Here is a 9,013-nt window from a genome sequence, read left to right as displayed (position 1 = left end):
CATTTTATTCTTAGTGCAATGGGAAGCTGTTGGATATATTTTAACATGAGTAGTGACAGACTCTGAAGAAAATTTAGAAATGTGGGTAGAGAAGAGATTCCAGTGAGTTGAGAGTGGAAGCAAGATTTCTAGTTAGAAGGAATAGTTCTTCATCAGTGAAAACATGGCGGCGGCACAGACTAGGGAGATACTTGTGAAGATGGAATGAGTGAAAAGATTCTACATATGATTCACATTTGGCTTCAGTTTATTAATTGCTCATGAAACTTTTCCAAATAAAATTTTAGGCAGGAGAACAAACTCCCATGAGAAATGAATCCAATTATGTCAAAGAAGTGGCAAAAGAACTAGAATATCTTGGTCTTTTTGACATTTAAATACTAAATGTAAGCCAAGCTCTGTGATTTATGCTTTATCTCATTTAATCCTCATTTCAACCCTATGAAGGAGGTATTATAATTATTTCTATTTTATGACATGAGGAAACTGAGGCTTAGAGATCCAAGGTCACACAGCTAAAAAAGTTATAGTTAACAAACAATATAATTTAAAAAATGAGCAGAGGACTAAATAGGTGTGTTTCCAAAGAAGACACACGGATGGTCAATAGGCACACGAAAAGATGCTAAACATCTTTTCGTGTGCGTACTGTAATTATCAGGGAATTGTAAATCAAAACTGCAATGAGGGCTTCCCTGGTGGCGCAGTGGTTGAGAATCCGCCTGCCGATGCAGGAGACACGGGTTCGTGCCCTGGTCCGGGAAGATCCCACATGCCGCGGAGCAACTAAGCCCGTGAGCCATGGCCGCTAGGCCTGTGCGTCCGGAGCCTGTGCTCCACAACGGGAGAGGCCACAACAGTGAGAGGCCCGCATACCGAAAAAAAAAAAAAAAAAAAAAAAAACTGCAATGAGATATCACCTCACACCTCTCAGAATGGCCATCATCAAAAATAACACAAATGAAAAGTGTAGGCGAGGATGTGGAGAAAAGGGAAACCTAGTGCACTGCTGGTGGGAATGTAAATTGGTGAAGCCACTATGGAAAACAGTACGGAGGTTATCGCCAAAATTAAAAATAGAACTACCATACAATCCAGCAATTCCACCCCTGGGTATTTATACAAAGAAAACAAAAACACTAATTAGAAAATATATATGCACCCCAATGTTTATAACAGCATTGTTAACAATAGCTCAGATATGGAATCAACCTAAGTGTCCATCAACAGATGAATGGATAAAGAAGATACGGTGTAGGGACTTCCCTGGTGGTGCAGTGGTTAAGAATCTGCCTGCCAATGCAAGGGACATGGGTTCGAGCCCCGGTCTGGAAAGATCTCACATGCCGCGGAGGAACTAAGGCCGTGCACCACAACTACTGAGCCTGAGCTCTAGAGCCCACCAGACACAACTACTGAGCCCACATGCCATGGCTACTGAAGCCTGCACACCTAGAGCCCATGCTATGCAACAAGAGAAGCCACCGCAATGAGAAGCCTATGCACCACAAAGAATAGCCCCTGCTTGCCACAACTAGAGAAAGCTTACATGTAACAACAAAGATCCAACACAGCCAAAAATAAATAAATATATTTATGAAGAAAAAAGAGGATATGGTGTACACACACACACACACACACACACACACACACACACACACACACACACAGAGGAATATTACTCTGCCATAAAAAAGAATGAAATCTTGCCATTTGTGATAATGTGAATAGACCTAGAGGGTATTATACTTAGTGAAGTAAATCAGACAGAGAAAGACAAATAACTATATGCTTTAACTTATATGTGGAATCTAAAACACAAAATAAATGAATAAATATAACAAAACAGAAACAAGTCACAGACACAGAGAACAAACTAGTGGTTACCAGTCAGGAAAGGGGTGGAGGAGGGGTAAAATAAGTGAAGGGGATTATGAGGTACAAACCACCAGTTATAAAATAAATAAATTACAAAGCTGTAATGTATAGCACAGGGAATATAGTCAGTATTTTATAATAAGTTTGTGTGGTGTATAATCTATAAAAATATCAAATCACTTTTTGGCACACCCAAAACTAACATTGTAAGTCAACTACACTTCAATTAAAAATAAAAGGTCCTATAAATGTTTTAAGAAAAACAGTCCTATAACCTAGGACTGTTTCTACCAAAACCAGTTTAAAATTTAGCTACCATCCTAAACTGCTTTTCAAGAATGAAATGTATGTGATTTTCTGTAAATATCTAGGACATTTTCTTCATAATTTTACTAAGGGCTCTAGATTCTACCACTGAATAAATATCAGGGTCAAGCACATGTAACTTGAATCTGTGGCCATGACTTTGGAACAAGATGTAACAGAGGACCAAGGAGTTGCCAGGTGGATTGTATGTTTCTCATAAGCTCTAACTTATGAGTTATGGTGGGTACAGGTACCTCACCAAGCACTTATAGGACAATCTTCACGAGTTGAGAGTTGCTGAATGACCCAAGTTTGTGTTCTAATTTTGAAATCCCATTGATTCTACTTCAGTGCCTCTTAACATTGTAGCCCTTTTTCTATGGCCTCTTTCAATACCTTCCTTCAGGCCCCTATCTCCTGGTACCTAATCAGATTAATATTGGTAGTGCTTTATAGTTTCAAACACACCTTTTTGCATTATTACCTCAACTCTCATGGCATTGTGAGATAAATATCATATTTTGTTGGTTTCTTGCTACATATACCTTTTTTCACATTTTAATATATTTGATATTGTAATAGGTTTTACTCTCAATGTCAACTTACAGTTGTTATTGGTGTAGTAGTAGTGGTGTATTAACAGAAGATAGGAGTAGTGGTGTATTTGTCATTGCCTATGCTAGCTCATTCTGACATATTTTTCCTGGTGAAATAAATGTAATTCACTGTTCTCAACTGCTAGCTCCTAATAGATTGTTCAAGGAAGGAGTATGAGGTCTGGTTATTGCCTAAAAACCTTCTATTGAACAAACTGGGATATTTGCCAGCAACGAAATTTTCAGGATGAATGGGGCTTTAAAAATTGCAGAGACAGTAGTGGAACATTCTTTAAAATATGGCATATCACCAATGCATCCATGGCACAGAGGATGGTGCTATATAGATAAAACATGGGTGCAGACTACTTTGAAACAAAGAGTGAGCCAGGTGAGTTGCACTATGAATGTGAAGAAGCTTTAGGAATACCTTATCCCAGAGATTCTCAAACTTTCTTGGTTCATGACACTTCTAGCGTCTGAGTATTTTTTCATAGCACCCCTAGGCTAAAAGAATTATCTAACGGTTTCATTTTTTTTAATGCTTTGGTTCAACAACTTAATAGCCATTTGAAAAAATAACTTTTTATTAAGTATTTTTAGGCCATGGCTCACGGACCTAGCTGCTCCGTGGCATGTGGGATCTTCCCGGACCGAGGCACGAACCCGCGTCCCCTGCATCGGTGGGTGAACTCTCAATCACTGTGCCACCAGGGAAGCCCGAAAAAATAACTTTTAATTTCACTCTTAAATAACTAGAATTACTTACTAATGGTATGGATGTGCTTTGGAGGCACTACACAACTTTCCAAACCTTGGAATCAAATTGGACACTGCCATCATCATTTCCTGTTGCATGTTATTTTTTTCAGTACTTGCTTTTTTATCACAGCAATTGCCAATAATCCAGATTCACAAAATACGATGTCATCAAAAGGAGTGTAGCCTGATCTAATGTTGAAATTATAAATAACTTTGAGCTCATAGTTGGTACCGTGTCTAACAGATGTCAAGTATTACTGTTTCCTCTGAAAATAAAACCATCCCATGGTACCCCTGTTAGTTCACTCCTTGAGGAACCACTTCCTGTGGCTCCTTGAGGTGGCTTGGTGCATATTTTGGGAACCATAGCCTTAGTCAATCCTTTTGGCTCATGGTTTATTTTTATGAATGCATAATAGAAAAGTAATGTCTAAGTTAGTATATAAGAGCAATTCAATACGTATGAAATAAACATTCCAAAGCAATAAGAAATCACTTTTTCAAAGTTCTGTTGACAGAAATTTTTCTTTCTTTGGGGTACATCAGTGCTTCTTATAACTGGTGGCATCTTAGGTTCTATTTTATAGATCAAGCTAATAAGGCGTAAGATTCTGAATTGATCTCCCAGACTCTGGGCACTTATGCTCTGCTGTGTTGCTAGATTAGTCACCCTAACTCAGAATTTTCATTGACACTTCTCCTTGTCAAAATATTCAATAATTTGCCTTTGCCTATATGATAAAATCTGCGTTTCTCAATGTGACAGGTAATGATCTCTGCAGGGTGTTCTAATCTACCTACCTCTGTAGCCTCAGCTTTACCTTTCAGAACAAGGAGACTCCCAGCCTTACATCTTCTATCAATTGGTAAAGCACTTCTCCACTCCAGGCTTCAGTCTTCCCATCTATAAAATAAGAAGTTGGGTCCCATCATTGGCTCCTAGATTTTTTGAAAAAAAAAATGTGGAGACTGACATAGGGTTCCCAGTGTTTTAGTCTACGATTAAATTTGATATTCATACAGTTGGTCTATCTTAATAGGATTGTATTGTAAATAAAGTGAAATACAACTTAACATAAATAACAAGAAAACACTGTATAAAGTTAACTATATAAAAAACTCAGCAACTGGAGTTTGGAGAGCTTCTGGGTTGGTAAGCACATGGGGGTGCTGGGAGGGAGGCACACCTGGAGAGGGCATGGAAACTGTACCTCTTTCCCCATACCTTGGCCTGTGAGCCTGTTCCATCTGGGTTTTTCTGAGTGGTATCCTTTTATTAAAAAACCTGGCAATCTAGTAAGCAGAAAAAAACAAAACCACTCAGTTTGTCTTTATCGTTTTTACTTAGCTTTGTGGACCTTATAGACTGTTGAGCACTGGTTCGGACCTCTCACTGTTGTGGCCTCTCGCGTTGCGTGCGGAGCACAGGCTCCGGACGCGCAGGCTCAGCGGCCATGGCTCATGGTCCCAGCCGCTCCACGGCACGTGGGATCCGCCCGGACCGGGGCACGAACCCGCGTCCCCTGCATCGGCAGGCGGACTCTCAACCACTGTGCCACCAGGGAATCCCTCAACTAGATTCTTTCTACTTAAATTGAAGCCTTAGACCAGGAACATCACATTACCTGGAAGTTTGTCAGAAATGCCAAATCTCAGGACTGGCAGGATCAGAGTCTACATTTTAACATGATCCCCAGGTGATTCGTATGCACATTAAAGTGTGAGAAGCCTTAGACTCAATGCTATCCAGCAAGGACATTCTCTGTTATCTATCATCCCACTGTACAAACTTGACACAGCTGCCAAACCCTGGCTTGCAATCTGACTTGCATCTAACTATCTCGTATTGTACTTCTGCGTTTCTTATTGCTTGCCCACCTCCATGCCTTCCTCCTACCTATTCTTCAGTGGTTGGCTCAGGTTCCATCTTTGCTTCTCTGTCCTTTAGCTCTGTCAGATTTTAGGCAAGTTGATTTTCTGATCCGTCACTATTTCCTCAGCCATAAAATGGGGATAATGATGTCTATTTCATTAGGTTGTTGAAAAGATGAAATGAGTTAATACATGTACACTTTGTACCACAGCGCTTGGCATAATTGGCCCTCAGTAAGGGGTAGCTGCTATTGTTGTTCTTGTTCTCTTGGGAACAGTAACGCAGTGTACCGTACAGACAAAAATCCCCTGCCTTGTGGGGTATACTTTCTAACGGGTGCTGCTAAATAAGTGCTTGTTGGGTACTGTAGTCACATCTTGACTTGCCAGGCAGTTACTGATAGGCCTGGTGGGTCCCAGAGATTGTCAGAAAGCTAACTATGAGATTTTTGTATGCTTATGATATTGCGTTTTGCATTATGGCTGTTTATGTAGGCATTTCTCACTCATCAAATGCTGTGCCTCACTTCTGTGTATAGTCCCTTGACTCTTGACATTTGGTAGGTATGCTTAGTGGATGCAAGGCTTTCAGGAAGCCTCTCTTTCAGAACTCTCTTTGTCCTTCCAGTGTGAGGCTGCTGTGGTGAGGGCTAAGCAGCCAGCTTGGATGAAGGTGTTCCTGGTTCCAATCAGATGCTGTTCTCTCTGCATTACACTGCTTATCTCAGCTGTTTAACGTGGACCTCTGTATTTCCAGCCTCACTCTCTTTAAGTTGCCTTGTTGCAGATGTTGATGGCTTTAGGGTAAACTTCTAGCTAGAAGAAAACAGTGCCAAACCACAGGCTGGTGCTGAGTGCACAGGTTTTCTGTCCATTGTAGTACAACATACATCCATTCTCTCTGACTTCCTGTAGTGTCAGATGGCTATTGTAAAAAGATCTTGGAAACTTTTGATTTAAATATAAAAATTCTCTGTAAAGCAATTTCAGGAAAATGGAGAGCTGCCATATGGTTCCTTTTGGCTTTCTCTGCCCCCAGCTCTAATTGATACCCATTCTTTTCAATTAAATCATCAGATTTATTTTGGCAAATCTAAGATAAATACGCTTTGTCCTCTTTCTACCACCCCCCTTTGGTAGTGTCAGGGCTGGTGCTCTTGTGAATCAATTTCCTGAAACCAGGTCAACATGAGAAGAGAGGACTTGGAAACCAAGTTCCCCTGGTTCACTAGAACAGCTTAAAATCACTTCAAACTGGGGTCAGCATCCTCACTGGGGTTTCATCACCGTTTTGCTGATTAGCTTCTCTTTCTATAACAAGCCCTATTAAAGCTGCGTATCTCATTGAAAACACCCATGTTCTCTACACCCTCAAACCTACCATTTAAATCCAAGACGCTTAGGGAGATCATTAGTTCAGACATTTGACTGAACAGAGCCCTTTATCCCTTTTCCACCCCCAAGTAGCAAGTTATGCTAAGTACAGGGTAGGAAAACTCAATAACTCACGGAAAAGGCATTCATTTTACTTTTAAATTTCAATCACCAGGGTGAAGGGTCAGGAAAGGCCGTGACAGAAATTCTTACAGAAGAAAATCTCCCTGTTGCCCCGCAGCCAGTCATCTTCCTGCTGCATAAATCATTGCATTCTGTGGAATGTCAGCTCCAGCTGTAATCAGAGTGCCAAAGAGAAGGGCTTTCTTCAGGGCTTCCGACTGTGACAGTTGTATTTATTTTGGGTCAGCCTGACAGATGAACGGCCCTTTCAAAATAGCACGATTCATTAAAGAGTCGTTCCTACATATGCTCTTGGGGCTGGCCTGGTCCCACTGTGGGAATGAGGAATCAGTGTTGCTGCACGCGGCCGCACCTGCAGTACACACAGGCCTCCTGTTCCCCTCCAAGGCCACCTGTGCTGGCTGTCCATGTCCTCCTGCTTCACTCTTTTGGTGGGATACCACAACATTAAAAGAATAAAGAAGGTGTAGGCTCTTGACTCTAATCCGTAGCAAATGAAGAAAGCAGAAAAATCTCATAAAGCGAATTTTCTCAAGTAGATATTCCTGGGCTTCCTTAACGCTTTCTATTCTTTTCTACCCTCTATACAGTGAGAGGACAGAGGCTGGCCTCAGACACACACTTGGCTCTGGCAACCCTGTCCTGCCTTTTGCATCTCTTCCAGATGGCACCATTTCCTTCTCATCCCCTGTATTCCTAGTTCACTTGCTGGTCTGTGCTTACAACACTGTCCTGCTCCTTTCCCCTTTACTATTATATGCCAGCCTCTCTCCTACATATCTCTGGTGACAACACACCCTACATACATCACACACCCCTAGGTCCTCACTTAGGTGGAACTAATGCTAACGGTATCCTGGTTTATTTGTGAAGGAGGAGCTAGCAGCTCAGAGGTTTGGAAGCTCGCCTCATCTTCCTTTGCTGCTGCACACCCAGGACCATGAGAGTCTTTGCCATGACAACGGCCTCACTGTGCTCACAGTGAAGGTGAAGGAGGTCACCTCACTCTTCTATCTGTTCAGTTGCTGTGACCTGTGAAAGTGAAGGCTGTCCATGGGAATCTCACACTGAGCTTGTCCATGTGCTTCTGGGGAGGGTAGTATGGAGCAGGGCCCATGAGGAGTGGAGTAAAAAATTCAAGAACAGAAAGATGGAATTCTTATCCAGATTTGAACTCCTTCCTCACAAATTATTTTCCACTAAGACACAAAATTGGGTAAGTTAAACACATCATTATTGCTTCTGCACCACATGTATTTTACTTAATCTTCATGGCAACCTTATGAAGTAGGTATGGTTACTAAGGTTTTTTTTCAGATGAGGAAATTGAGGATTCAAAAGGCTAATAATTTGGCCACAGTCACACAGTAACTGTGATCCAGAGCAAAGTTCTTAGTCCCATGCTGGAATGGCTTCTTTCACAAGAACTGCTGGAATGAATGTGACAGAGGTAAGGGGGGGGGCGCTGATAAACCACAGAGGAGCAATTTTGACAACAATAATCTAGAGACTTGGGAATAGAAAGATTATGCAGATGAGTTAACAACCTTGGAGGGTTAGAATATATATGAATAATGAAAAGTAAGACAGTGGAAGGAAGAAATGAAAACTTTCAGTTATTAGGGAAGAGATCAAGAAAAGAATCAGCTGATCACACAAACAATCTGCCCTGTCCTCTTTCCTTACCTCTGTTACTTATCCATGGTGACCACCTGGGCAAAACCCCAGGCCCTTGACTGCTCTTCAGTACCTGACAGGACCTCACACACAACCAATGGGTGTGAACATGGAAACCAGCTCGACTGGTCATTCTCTGCTCCCGGATTGCTCTTGTCCTATGCCCACCTTATTGCCTCCTGGGATTACCTTGATGTTTACTATTGTTACCTGTATGGACCTGGCTCTGCTTCTGGATTTTACTCAGACTTCACTTCCCAGATGCCTGATGAAAATCTCTACTGGGAGCACCATCTATCCTCAAACTCAGTGCCACCGAGGTCAACTAACTCCACCCCCAAACTGCTTCTCCTCCTGACTCCCTGTTTCTCCAGATGACCAGATTTGAAAACAACAATCATCTT

Source organism: Kogia breviceps, chromosome 4, assembly GCF_026419965.1.
Source record: "Kogia breviceps isolate mKogBre1 chromosome 4, mKogBre1 haplotype 1, whole genome shotgun sequence".
Classification (NCBI taxonomy): domain Eukaryota; kingdom Metazoa; phylum Chordata; class Mammalia; order Artiodactyla; family Physeteridae; genus Kogia; species Kogia breviceps.
Note: the sequence above shows the minus strand (reverse complement) of the source record.